Source organism: Myxocyprinus asiaticus, chromosome 25 (genome assembly GCF_019703515.2).
Source record: "Myxocyprinus asiaticus isolate MX2 ecotype Aquarium Trade chromosome 25, UBuf_Myxa_2, whole genome shotgun sequence".
Taxonomy (NCBI): domain Eukaryota; kingdom Metazoa; phylum Chordata; class Actinopteri; order Cypriniformes; family Catostomidae; genus Myxocyprinus; species Myxocyprinus asiaticus.
The window spans coordinates 21840945-21856424 of NC_059368.1; the positions used below are offsets into that span (position 1 = coordinate 21840945).

The 15480-nt window shown below is 39.2% G+C and overlaps 1 pseudogene; it reads right to left on the reverse strand.

Annotated features, from left to right (window-relative positions):
- The window catches only part of LOC127415623 (phosphoribosylformylglycinamidine synthase-like), a 21635-nt pseudogene extending 6461 nt beyond the window's left edge, over window positions 1–15174 (reverse strand).
- Window positions 15175–15480: the final 306 nt, after the last annotated feature.

Here is a 15480-nt window from a genome sequence, read left to right on the forward strand (position 1 = left end):
CATCATCGGTCTAAATGGTTCACAATGCGATATTGTGCCTTTCCATACTGATGTGGGCTCATTGGCACAGTTACAGTTTCTTTTACCACAGTGGTACTGTGAAATCAGGATTAGAATGGATTTACTGAGCAAGTGACCAATTATGACCCGCCACTTCACTAAATCCATTCCAACAGCACTGTTGAGCAATCCGGGCTGAGAACAGTTTGTAATTGTACCGTACCGAACTGTGCTTAGAAACATTCAGCATGATGGGGGCTTATGATAAGCTAAATATTTTAATAAAACAAATTAAACTAAACCTGTGTCGGCTGATAAAGATAAACAAACAAAAGTCAATGTAAAAATATAATGAGTGCACCTTTACAGTAAGTGTCTAGATTTGTCTAGAAGTGTTTGTTTCAATTATTGCTATTGACCTTATATAAAGCATATGTTATAATCGTGCATGTGCCGAAGAGGGTGTATTGTACCTTATTGATGAGGCAGCGTTTGCTGGCCACTGCAGGCAGCCGGAGAACTCTCTCCAGAGCTGGAAGAACAGATAGACCCGCAGGGAGAGAGAGTAGCTGAAGAGAGACAGTCATGCGCTCCAGCACAAACTTCTGAAAGTACAAGTTAAGTGAGTAGTATTTGAAAGAATTTACTTACCTAAAAGTAAACCAGCTAAAATCTACATACTGTAATGAATAGCTCTTTTACATTTGGAAGTCTGGACTTGACTGCAATTTACAATCAGCCAAAAGAGGGTGCACTCTACCACAATGTCCAATTTCTTCAACAAAATAGACCTTAAAAGGATAGTTCACCCCAAAATGAAAATTCTCCCATCATTTACTCACCCTTATGCCATCCCAGATGTGTAGGACTTTCTTTCTTCAGCAGAACACAAACAAAATTTTTTAGAAGAAAATCTCAGCTCTGTAGGTCCATACAATGCAAGTGAACTTTGTAGCTCCAAAAATCACACAAAGGAAACATAGAAGTAATCCAGAAGACTCCAGTGTTTAAATCCATACCTTTAGAAGTGATATAAAAGGTGTGGGTGAGAAACAGCTAAAAATGTAAGTCCTTTTGTTTTACTCTAAATCTCCACTTTCACTTTTACATCTGAAAGTTAAAGTTAAAGTGAAGATTTAGAGTAAAAAAGACTTAAATATTGTTCTGTTTCTCACCTACACCTATTGTATCGCTTCTGAAGATATGGATTTAAACACTGGAGTCTTACGAATTACTTTTATGTTTCCTTTATGTGATTTTTGGAGCTATAAAATAGACAGAATTTTTGGGGTGGGCTATTCCTTTTAAGGTGCACTCAGTATTTTTTTTGAAAATATTGTTTTGGACTTGCTGACACCAAGGGCCATGGATGCAGCATCATTCAAACACGATTTTTAGTTACCGATGCAATTGTAGAAATTCATCAGGGTTCTCTTTTCAAGGCACAATTTTCCAGGACATTTTATGCACCCAACAAGTGTAATATTTAAGCAAAATCACATGCGTCCATTCTTTTATTTTTGCGTTTTATTTTTATTTTTATGATTTATGGTAGTTTGTCACCTCCAGATAAGCAGTTTGCCCCATGGCCCAGTGTGATTATTAATCCCTGTAAATCTGTGATTCAATTAAATAAATATACTGTATAGTCTGTATGCGCTGCACACTTCGAGTGCACTCTGTCTCTGTCATCTCACACACAAGCGCACGCGTGATGATCATGAACAGGTTTTCTGGGGTTATTTTTTTAAAGAATAAGCTAAACGCACCAACTTATTCTATTTTAATGATTCAAGTATAGCAACTTATCGGCACAACTGTGCAAAATTAGCTGCAATAAAGGGTATTTTGATGTGGCTTGCTTCTATTTCACAAATTTGTTCAGTTTCATTAATTGATTAGTTTAGTGACCACTTCTGGAGATACCACTAGGTGGCGACAAATGAGCACTTTATGTGCAATGAGTGAGTCATTGAATCATTTTGAGATGTTCACCACCGAAATCTGCCAAGAGACTTTATAGTATTTAAGCATTATAAGAACAAAGCAGAGCTATACTTTCTATTCAGTTTGTGAACTGGCGAGAATGACTTTTCATCCAAAAAGACATCAATAATAGTCTAATAATATTAATGAGTATCAATTACATCCTTACCTTCTCTTTTATTAAAATTTGCATTTCAAATCTACTGACTTTAGCATTATAAGAACAAAGCAGATCTATTTTTTGTCCACATTTTCCTACAGTATTTAAACTGCTGAGCATGACTTTTATCAGAAAAGACAACAATAATAGCCTAATAATAATATTTTTGAGTTTCAATAATGTCCTTTCGTCATTGTAAAGCGCATTTCACATGAGTTGAGTCGAGGCGTCCACATGACAAGTGTTGCGGAAAGCGTCAAAAAGGGGTGAATTTACGAGCTTGCCATGCAAGAAAGTGGGAGGTGTTCACAATAAACATTGAAAACATTTATCTAGAAGAGAAAAAAGGCAACTGCTTTGATTGCAGAAAATAAAAAGAGGACTTGTTTATGTTTACCTCTTTTTTTTTTGGTGAATGTAATTACTGTAGTTCAATAACTGGGGTCTCTGGATACTTGGAAAAGATAAGGTAATAATTAATTAAAATAAATTGAGACATTCAATATCTCTTCATAAATTTGGACAGTTTTACAAATATTTATTCATAGACTTCAATGTATTCGACAGCGCTGACTCGAGTCATGTGAAAGCCCCAACGTGTATAAACATCAGTCACTTTTACACATTTATAGCTCTTCCTCCCTTTTCTCTCCATGATGACAAGGTAGACTCACATGCCGATGCTAAAGTAAACGAACAACATGCCGCTCTCATTCAGTCGGTTGGTACATGTACCAGGTCATTCAGTTTGTTTATGAATGAGAAGTTTCGCGAAAGCCGCTTCTCACTGTTCACACGCTGCTGTTGCCAAGCACGTGATTGGCTGTAGCTGTAACCAAGCACACGATCTGCCTTGGTTGGACCGTGATTGCCAAGCACACGATTGGCTGTAGCTGTAATCAATCACAAGGGTGTAGCACCCTTAACCATTAATAGGCTTGTTTGAGATGCCAAATGCCTCATCTTGAAAGAGGACGAGAGTAGACGGCTGCAGTCAGGGGAGGAGTGAAATACGTGGTCAAGACCTTTTTCACAGACTGTGATGAAGCGTTTCCGCCTTATCAGCGTAAATCTCGCAATTTTTTTATATTATACATTTTTTAAAAATTGAGTGTAAATGTATAACATTGTGCTTTGTGTTATATTACCCTGGAATTAGTTTTAAAAAACGAATTACCACAGCTGCGAGGGGGTTTCTATTACAGCTGCTGAGAGAGTGACAGTAAATTTGGCATCTTCTCCCATTTTACTGTCTTAATCCACCGCTCTCTAATTTATTCCTCTTCTGGAAAGTCATTCAAATGTAATAGTGGGGGTTTTCTTTTGTTCTTGGAGCAAATGGGTAATTGAAAATGATTTTTGCTGCAATCTCCCATTCACCGCTGTCAAAGTTAACCCTGCAAAGTTTACTTCCTCATACCAAATCCTGGAGTGTGAAAAAGGTCTGGGGCACATTCAATCTCAAAATGGTGTGCACCATTTTGCTATGGTTTCCGGGTTGTATGACTTGTTACCTCAAAACGATGTGAAACGGTGTGCAACGGGCTTTGAGGTACGTTTTCTCTCATTTGGTGGGTGTGTCAGAGGTGTTAAGCTGCGTTCAAACTGCCAGCGACGTGCAGCGACAAAACGACCTCATCTCATTCATTTTCAATGAGAGCTGCTGGCTTTCAGCGACACGAGCGATGGGGACCATTGGTGACCGGATGTGGGCTTGTCCAGCGACATGACAAAGGTGAGAAATGTTTAACTTTATGCAAATGAAGAGCGACTTCCGGGAGCAACAGCTAATACGAGAGAAGACGGTAGAGCTCACGTGATCCTTCTCTCTCTCAGCTCCTGCAGTGACGGAAAGATGGAGGAAAGGCTAATCCTTGCTGTTAGCAATTTTCCAGTATTATATGATATGTCTCTGCCCACGTTCAGGGACATATTTAAGAAAAATTATGCGTGGAAAGGTGTATCTGAGATCACGGGGATTCAAAGTAGGTTTAAATCATCAAATAGCCTGTAAAATTAACTATTAAAATAATTTATTTTGAAAATGTGTTACATGTATAGTGAATAAATGTACTGTATTAATAACCTTACTAATATTTTAATAATAATATTAATTGTAAAGAAACAGTGCTGTTTAGACTCTCCATACACACATACACAATGTATACAATGTACTGTATACTTATATATATATAATATATAATATATATACTATATATTAATACTCTAATATTAATACTGTATTAATTAATGTACTGTATACTTATTCATACTGTATATATTAATACAATATATGTATTTTGTGAGATATACTGTATATACAGTATATATCTTACAGAGTAGATTGCATTATATTACAGAATAAAAAATATATACCATGGTTACTCATTACATCTGATCATAAATTGTCATAATTTGTTATAGATTGTCATAAAAGGAATATTTGTGTGTGTGTGTGTGTGTGTGTGTGAATGTGTGTGCGCATGTTTTTTTTTTGTGGGATTGTTAGTGGAAGAATGCAAAAAGAAATGGAAAAACCTCCGTGACATATACAGGCAAGAATTAAACAAATTGAAAGACAGAAAAAGTGGCTCAGCAACTGAACACATTAAACCTTGGAAGTACAGTGCCATCATGGGCTTCCTCAACCACTTTATGGAGTTCAGAGCCACCAGTGGAAACATGCGTCAAGGGGTTGGGGAGCCCATTTTGGCTACTGAAGTCCAAAACCAATAAATGAAGGCAGTGCCAGTCAGACAGCCAGTGGGTCAGGGAGAACAGCCAGCCAGCCAGATCCACTCAGCAGACAACCAGCCACAGCCACCAGTCAGCCAGATCCTGCAAGCAGCCAGCTAGATCCAACCAGCAGCCAGCAGAATACAACCAGCAAAAAGCTAGGTCCAGGCCGACAGGGAATGGAATTGGGGGGGGGGGGGGGGGGGCAATGACTCTTTTTGAGAAACATCTCATTTCAGCCTTAAGTAGGGCAGAGGTAGCACCATTTCATCCCACACCAGCATCTGAAGACACAGATAAACTTTTCCTCCGGAGCCTGTTGCCACAAACCAAAAATCTTAATTCAAGAAGGAGGGTAAGTGTTAAATTTGAAATAACCGAATAATCTTTGAGGCGCAGTGCAGTCAGGAACAGGAAGAGAGCGGGGTACAGCTGACAAGGCCTTGAGGGGTGTTCGTAAGCTTATTTACCCTCGTGGTCCTGTCAGCTGTACCCTGCAGGAAGGTTCATAATGTTAGTGTTTTTTGTTGTTTATGCTATAATAAAACACAATAACTGTAAGGTAATTTTTTGAAAAATAAATACATTTGTTTCAGACTTTTCAATTTGTTTCTTTTTGTGATTATTGTTAAAGGGATAGTTCTTCTGCATAACACAAATTATATTTTGAAGAATGTCTAAGTGTTTTTGTCCATGCAGTGAAAGTCAGTGGGGTCCAATATTGATTTGATAGATGAAATAGACTATTTAGTATATATTAAAGTTCATAGCCTTTTATAGTGTGATTCCCATACTGCAGTCATTATAGGTGTTATGCTTTATTATTCATACTTATTCATTCATATTGCTATCATGTATTTGGGGGAGATATGTTTAATGGGCATATCTAATAGTGTAGCCAGGATACCATTGTTTCAAGAAATGACACTTGGAAACATTGCTCTTTTATTATAATGTGGGTGGCTCTTAAAAGAGCCTTTGGTTTGGTTCTGAGAAGAACCTTTCATGCCTGTCACACCTGTGGCTGCCAGGGAAATGCACCCTCAGCACAGAAGTAGTCAACAAGGGTCTCCCTCACACGCTTTGCTTCCCGTGCTGCTCTCTCACCAACTGCACTCTGACACGCTGGTGTCAGGAGCACAACCTCTCCCTCAACGTCAGCAAGACCAAGGAGCTTGTGGTGGACTTCAGGAGAAAAGACAGAGAACACAGTTCCATCACCATCAATGGAGCACCAGTGGAGAGAGTCAGCAGCTTAAAGTTCCTCAGTGTCCACATCACAGAGGAACTCACATGGTCCGTCCACACTGAGGCTGTTGTGAAGAAGGCTCATCAGCGCCTCTTCTTCCTGAGACTGCTTAGGAAGTTTGGAATGAACCACCACATCCTCACACGGTTCTACACCAGCAATGTAGAGAACATCCTGACTGGCTGCATCTCCGCCTGGTACGGCAATAGCACCGCCCACAACCGCAAAGCCCTGCAGAGGGTGGTGCGAACTGCCAGACATATCATCGGAGGTGAGCTTCCGTCCCTCCAGGACATATATACCAGGCGGTGTGTGAAAAAAGCTTGGAGGATCATCAGAGACTCCAGCCACCCGAGCCATGGGCTGCTCTCACTGCAGGCGGTATCGCAGCATCAGGACCCGCACCAGCCGACTCCATGACAGCTTCTTCCCCCAAGCAGTCAGACTTTTGAACTCTTGATCTCTCATGATCAATATACATCAGCACTCCACTTTATTAATCTTATAATCTCACACTGGACTGTCATAAATTAAATTCTCTCTTAACAACACACTGGCAACTGACTATCAACCGACAGCCTGAATATCAGTACAGTAAAATACAACCTACTGTATATTTTATATATACTTTATATACTATTTTTATTGTATGTGTATTTTATATTATGTGTATTTGTATTCTATATTGTGTGTATTGTATACTGTACATTGTATATTATTATTGTGTTCTGTAATTGTGTATATTAGTTTTGTAAATTGTGTTGTGTAAATCTGATGTTTATTGTAAATTGGTATATGTCTCATCACTGTCATAACTGCTATGTTGCTCTGAACTGAGGGTCCCGCCCAGTCCTTGTTGTCCTCTGCAGAAAGTTGTGTAGAACACAGGTGGCCTTCACACAGGCTTCCGCATTGGCAGGGCTGACACCAGTTACACGCCGATACATTCACCACTGTGCTGCGAGTATACCAAATGCATTCTCAATTGTCAGTCTTGCCCGTGAAAGCCTGTAGTTGAACACCCTGTGTCTACTTGGAAAGGTGGTACCTGGGAAGGGTCTCATCAGGTCTCTGCAGAGAGGGAAGGCTTCATCTACCACGAAGATGTGAGGCTGGGGTTACAGGTGCTCTGCTCCTGGCAGCGTGTCATCCGGTAGGCCGAGGGTTCCACTGCGAAGAGCGTTACCAAAGGGACTATTAGCCAGAGTCCCACCATCACTGGTCTTCCCATAACTGCCAAACTCTATGATGCAGAAGCAGTACTTGGTATCTACAACTGCTAAGAGGACAATAGAGAATGTCCCCATGTAGTTGTAGAATAGTGATCCAGAGTTGTTGGGAGCCTGGATCAGTACATGCTTCCCATCAATAGACCCTAGACAGCTTGGAAAATTCCAGCAATGGTGGAACTCTACTGCATGTCCCGCCAGTCTTTGGGAACAGGCATGTAGTCCTCCACCAGGGAGTCCCAAATGGCCTTTGCCACTTCTGCCACAATACCAGCTACAGTGCTGTGCCCAACATGGTAGCTGAAGGCAATACTGCGGTATGAATCCCCTGTTGCAAGGAACCTGTGGAAATATGTATTAAGAGTCAAAGCAGAAATGTATATGAAAAGCATATTGACCTACAAAAAACATACATGACAGTTATAATTATATTTATAGATATACATATACATATATAAGAAACAGCTTTATCTGTATTAAGAGTCAAAGAACAACTGTATACTATAACATGTTGAATCATAAAAACATACATGGCAGTAATTCTACATATTACATAATAAACATTCTATCTGAATTAAACATGAATTACACGTGATATATAATGCCCTCTAAATCGATCAAAATATTAAAATCAACCAGGTTCAGTAAACGCATTATGATTTATATATTCACCGTAAGCAAACTGACAGCCATTCACCAGGGGAAATGGCTCGGCGGAAGCTCCTGTTATCCTTTCCAATCAAGGGACCCACCCTCCACAGCAGCTCATCAAACTGGGTCCTGTCAAGCCTGAAGTACTGCTGGAACTGGACTTCATCCAGCCGCAGCTCCTGCACCAGCAGTACTCGCCGTGCTGACTTCGAGCCTGAATGGTTTCGTGGACCCAGACAGACTGGCGTTTGCGCTTTCGCCGCAGATAAATAGCCGCAATGGCAAAGGGCACGCCTTGTTTCTCGTTCATCTTTGATATCAAGCATTTTATGTACTGATTAACTTGCTGGTGTAGATAACTGCACCTGCAGGCTCACTCAGCTCCTTTAGCACGCTACCTAAACAAATAACCTGCCACTATTAAACTTTAGAATTCAGAATTGTTACACTGAGAACACAATGAGATCATGTTCAATGGGAAATCAACAGGACATTGACAAACTTAACATTGCATGTTATATAAAAAGTAGAGGTAGAACCATGTATTGGTTTTACTGAATAATTGGTACCGATAGTTACTTTATGCAGCTATTGGTTATCAGCAAAAATCTATACAGATTGCAGAGTTTTTTTACATTTTTTATTCCTCCATGTTCCTCTGTGGCCCACGCTGAAGGATTCTACAGTTAGAATGGTTTGGTTCTACAGTATAATACAGTAAATCTGTCATCATTGACAATATTCATCCATACTTTTAACCTCACTTAAATGCATATTTTGTTATTTTGATTAGGCAATCAAGTGTTTTAAATTAAAGCAAGGGCATTCAAAGAAAAATATGACTATATGGAAATGTGCCCTGTCAGCATACTTCGTGTCACCAACTTCATATCTTGTGAATAATAACAAACCTTATTCTGCATTAAACATCATCTTGTGAAATATATATATATATATATATATATATATATATATATATATATATATATATATATATATATTTCACAAAAAAAAAAAAAAAAAGAAAAGAAAAAACAACTATACAGCCTATAAAAAGCTTCATTTTGTAAATAGCCTATTTAAATATAGAGCATTGTAACCGAGCCAAGTCTCAGTCATTTTAAAATAAGAGTCCCTGGTGTATTTCCAGCTTGTTTTTAGTTAAAGGTCCTGCTTTATGCACCAAAAATTATTTTTTCCTGATTATTATTGGGGTTTTGGTAAATCAGTAAACTGCATCTTGGATTGTATTCATTTTGGACTCTTGTAGCCTCTATGTCTGTGCCCGTCATAGTAAGGGAACATATAAGAATTATTTTTAACATTCTATAAATCGATTTTAACTATCGGCCGATTAATCGGTTACCTGCCTTTTCCACCACCTTAGTTATCGGTATCGACAAAACCCACTATCTGTCATCCTCTAATGAAAAATTAGTTACCATTGTGCCCAGCACCCTGGTCATGGATGCTGCAGATGGGGTTTCCTTCCACTCTCTCCAAGCAGACCCTGAGAGCCCGATTAATTTTCTGCTCCATCTCAGCGTCTCCTCTCTGAACTGCTCCTAGATCTCTGGCACTGGAGTTATCACCTTGCACCTACAATACATGGGCACATCAAACAACTGAGCTTTTTATAAAGAGCGTATTATAAATAAAATAATTTTTTAATCTTTAGTATATGTACATGTATGGAGGAGACTGCTCCTCCTCCAACACCAGTCCTGTAAACTGGGCCTCCAATTTTCACCACCTTCATACCTGCCAAATACAAATAAAGAGAGCGAAAGACATAAATAAAAAAGGACAGAGATAGAACGAAACAGACAGTGTTCCCCTGTGGACAAAGAGGAACAAATCATTATGGTATCTTTGTCCACTCATACCTGGCTCCGCTTGCTCTTTCTTCACTTGCTGGTCCTCAGTAGAGCCCAACTCACCACTGAACATGATTGGCTTGATCCACTCCCGTCGTTCACCATTAGCCAATCGCATTCCAAAGGAACGTGCAAAGCCTCCAGGGGAAAAGATATAAGAATTAATAAAGAAAGCGATCTAAGCCATTTTTGAAAAACAACCAATAAAAAGAAGCAATGCCTTTTTCATTCATCAGCATGTCATTGCTTACCTGCTAGGACTGGCTCCCCAAATGTATTGCCATAATCACAGGCTCCATTGCTGGAGTGGAGGAGCAAAGCTGGATGGATACTCCCACCTTTACTCCTCCCAGGGTTGCTGAAATCCTGAGGAGACAGAAGGTAACAACATGTTGTGATGTATCATGTAAAAACATGTGCTCACAAAAACAAAACATTAAGTGAAGCATATCTGGCATAGACAGCACTCGCAAGTAGTTTCAGTGTATTATATAATTATAGGGTCATTGTGATTTTAAGTCAGATTTTCCGGAGTCCAGTGATTAAGGCTTACCTGGGATGTGCAGGTTACCAAAGCAGTACCCAGCAGTCCCTGCGATAACATGACCACCCTTACTGGTACTCTGCACATCTCGAATTCGCCCGCTGGTACCTGTCGTGGCTTCACTGAATGGAGCAACACCTGGGCATAATAATCAGCCTATTAGGACTCCATGTAACTCTAAAACCTACAAGACAACAGCATACAAATATGACTCACAATGCAGTATATGCAGTATAATGCATATTGATATTTTCCTTTTTTAAACATTTTTAAGTCCAAATAGAATTAAGAATCAACTCATTTAAAAATAATTTAAGAAATTGTGAATTTAAGACAAGCACATTAAAAAAGTGAGCAGATTCAATGTATCTGAGCTCAGACCAGTGGGAAAGTTGTTTGTCTCAGCAGTAAAGAGGACGTGTCTGGAGGTCTGTCTGCTTTCATATTGACTGGCTTCTGCAGGATTTGTGGGGAACATACACTCCAGCTCCATGCCTTTAATTCCACAACACACAAGAACCAGGTAAAGTGCTCTAAGGTCCTACTTCATGAGAATCCAGCAAAGTCAATGTCAAGATTGCATTCATGTTACTTGTCACTCAGAAGATGGTTTTTTTGTTTGACGAATCTCAGTTGTCTCCGCATCTGAGACCGTCAATCTGCGCATCTTATCACGTGGCTTGTTGAGTGCGTTACCATGGAGACACAGCGCGTGTGGAGGCTTCACGCTATTCTCCACAGCATCCATGCACAACTCACCCCGTGCATCACCGAGAGCGAACCACATTATTGCGACCACGAGGAGGTTACCCCATGTGACTCTACCCTCCCTAGCAACCGGGCCAATTTGGTTGCTTAGGAGACCTGGCTGGAGTCACTCTGCACGCCCTGGATTTGAACTCACGACTCCAGGGGTGGTAGTCAGCGTCTTTACTTGCTGAGCTACCCAGGCCCCCAAAACTATGGTACTTTGATATATACCGTGCTACTAGATAATTACCATATTCATATACCATAGTATTTACATGGTACTTCAAGGTACTATAAAGAATACCATTGTATTATCATGGTCCATGTCCAAAAACATGTTATTTATAGTACCACTGGATCAGGTATATTTCTTACCAAGTTCATCATTGGCCCTCTCCAAGGCAGCACGACCCTTTCCTCGAATGTCCACCTCAAACATTTTCTGTGGCTGAATGTCAACAGCGAACAACATGATTGGTTGGGAGTAAACGCACTCTGTCATGCTGTCGTACAGGCAGGAAACCAGTCTCTCCATCTCTCCGTCTTTCATTACACCATTATGTCCTTGCTTGGGCTAGATGGGGATGAAAAGAGAGAGATAACATTTAATAAAATGGGTTCAGAAAAGCCACTGAAATGAAAAGCTGTTTGCCAAAACGAAAACTTCTGTTAGCATTTTCTCATCGAATTACCACGTTAATTCTGTGCGATTAATTATCTAAAAAAATAACGCGTTAAAAGAAATAACACAAGTAATCATGCCCCCGGACCGTGATAAGGAATATTCCTTCCATCTGAGCAATTCAAGCTTGAAGTACCACCAGTTTTCTCAAGGGGGCAGTAAACAAAACTTCAGCTGTTTGGGCAATGCAGTTATACAGAACAAACCACACTCACTGATAGCACATAACACAAGATGAGAACACATTCTTGCATTCAAACACAGCTTGAAGGAGCGCAAATATGAACGTAGGGATCTCAAGACGTTTTTCTAAGCTTCAAACTATGTTTAACTTCACACAGCGACCTAAAAACAGTATGTTTATGACGCGATGTAAACAAGACGCTCCAAAAGCATCAGCGTGTGTGCACTGACGCGTCCTTAGAAAAGCCCTCATGATAAATCTATCTCGAACTGATTCAGTTGCAAAATAGATTGCTGTGAACTGTAGGCCAATTATAGCCAGATAACATAAGTTCAATAATATGGAAATAAACATATATTGCATACTAAAGCCACTTTTTGAATTGTCTTTTTGGTAACACTTTACAATAAGGTTCTATTTGTTAATATTAATTAATGCATTAGGTATCATGAACAAACAATTAACAATATATTTTTTTACAACATTTATTAATCTTTGTTAATATTAGTTAATAAAAATACAATTGTTTATTGTTAGTTCATGTTAGTTTTTTAAATATAACTATTTATATGTATGTAATCATTTATTGAATTATTGTTATTTGAGGGGCTTTCTAAGCAAATATTTATATATGCGATCAATTGTGATTAATTTGATTAATTAACTGTCATACCATGCAATTAATTTGATTACAAATTGTAATCGATTGACAGCCCTAATATATATACAGTATGTGTGTATAAAATCCAAGTCTCTGTCATTTCAAAATTTGAGTCCCCAATGCATTTCGGGCTTGTTTATAGTTAAAAGTCCCACATGATGCACCATGTCTTCATTTTTTCTGATTAATATTGGAATTTTGGTTGAACAAAAAACTGCATCTGGGATTTTATTCATTTTGGACTCTTGGAGCATTTATGTCTGTACCAATCATAGTAAAGAAAGACAAGATATTTTAACATTCTATAAACCAATTTTAAAAACTATACGCCGATTAATCGGTTATCTGTCTTTTCCACCACCTTACATACAATGGAAGTGATGGTGACTGAGGTGAACATTCTGCCTTTTGTGTACATCATCTCCTTTTATGTTCCAGGGAAGAAAGTCATACACATTTGGATTATCATGAGAGTGAGCAACAGAATTAAAAATTTTTGCTGAACTAACCTTTAAATATTAGTGCATGGCATGTCTGCTTCAGGAAGAGCTAATAAAAGTCTTGCTGTCTGTCTATTAAATGCCATGCTCTCTCCTTAGTCCTGACCTTGAATGAGATGCCTGTGTAAGAGCTCCACTCTTGTCACCTGGCTCAGGCCTGCACTCCAGCTGACCGACACAGCATTGGTGGACCATGAGGTAGAGAAATTCAACCTACAGTGGGCAACACGTCATTGAAAGACATGAAACAAATTGCACTAAATGATTACAATGCCATCGACACCCAGCATTGTAAGACTTGCTATCCAAAAGGGGCAGGTGTTACCTGGGTCCAATCTCCACCAGTCTCGCACCCTCCACTGATTTGACAGAGGGCTCCTCTGACAGAATAAGGGGACTGAACAATCAGTGCAAAACCTCTGTCTGCTCCACACTTAAAGAGTCAGGTCATGAGAGGGAAAGAGAGACAGAGATGGGACATATAGCCACAAACTCATCGCTCTACATTATTGCCATTTATTTACTGTATTCACCCATTCAACCATCCAGCTCTACATTGTAGCAAAGCTCAGTTGTTATGGTGCTCAGTGTTATATGGTTAAAATTGTGCCAGTCTTCGTTTGACCCACCCCTCCTCTGACTCCTCTCTCCTGTAGAACCGCACGACACACATGACCCTGAGAGAGAGTAACCATAACTGTAGACAAGTATCAGTGTATAGCAGTGAAGACTGCTGAATAGTGCTGTTTTTGATAAACATCACTATCCCCTATCCCTAAACATAGCCTAATCTTAAAGGGATAGTTCACTCAAAAATGAAAATTTTCACCCTCATGCCATCACAAAGATTTTTAGAAGAATATTTCAGCTTTGTAGGTCATTTTAATGAAAGTGAATGATTGACCTTTGAAGCTCCAAAGAGCAGATAAAGGCAACATTAAACTAATCCATTCGACTCCAGTAGTTTAATCAACATCTTTTGAAGTGATCCAGTTGGTTTTGGGTGAGAACAAACCAAAATATATCTCCTTTTTAACTGAACATCTTGCCATTGCAGTCTATAGGCACAATCATAATTTCAAGCTCGATTACACTTCCTAGTGCTTAGCGCATGCGCAGAGCACTAGATGGTGCTATCGGAAGTGTAATCGAGCTTGAAATCATGATCGCCAAGGAGAATGCTGTCAAGATTTATAGTGAAAAAGGAGTTACATTTCGGTCTGTTCTCGCCCAAAACCGATTGGATCACTTCAGAAGACATTGATTTAACCACTGGAGTCTTATGGATTACTTTAATGCTGCCTTTATCTGCCTTTTTTAACTTCAAAGTACTGGCCACAATTCACGTGCATTGTATGGACCTACAGAGCTGAGATATTCTTCTAAAAATCTTTGTTTGTGTTCTGTAGAAGAAAGAAAGTCATACACATCTGGGATGGCACGAGGGTGAGTAAATGATGGGAAAATTTTCATTTTGGGGTGAACTAACCCTTAAATCATCAGATTATATGGGGAATGAACTCATTTAGGGGTCAACCAGATAATTTGCTGGTTGCATCTCAAGGCAGACAATCACAAACTAGTCAGGAGTCCATTTAGTCTAGAGATAAGCGAATGTTTTGAAGTTCAATGGGTCAGATTTAAATAGCAACTTAATTTACATGTATTCTGCACATCACATTGACTCAACTGAAGAAATTATACCAAGACAAAATATATTTTCTTTTTCAAAGGTATAGACACTTACAAAGAGACTGTGAAATATTTTAAAACATTTTCGGTCGCAAACTACGTCACAACAATTGCATGTTTGCAAAAACAAACTCTAAAATACTTTTATGGGCTCAAATTGGTAAGCAATTGCCTTACTTAAGAGTTCTTCACGTTGTCCTCTCGTAGACTTGTCAGCTGATAGATAGCCCACCACAGCAGACCGTGAGCAGCAGGATCAGCATCTCTGCGCATGTGCTTTTCTTCTGCGTTTGATCAGATTGACTGCACTTTTCTGCAATCAACAAAGGAGTAGATTTCTAAAACCGATAAAGGCGTCATTTAAACAGGAATGAAACAGTGTACTAATTTGTTAATTCAATACTTATGCCACTTCTTATATCTGTATTTTGCAATTAAAATGCATTCAGTAAGGATTGCTGGTTGTTTGCTCTTTCCTATAGCGACTGATAGGTTTACAAGCATTTACAATACTGTGGAATTAATGACTTACTAAAACAAGTTGTTTTAAACATTTTTTAAGGCGACTAGTGTTTAGTG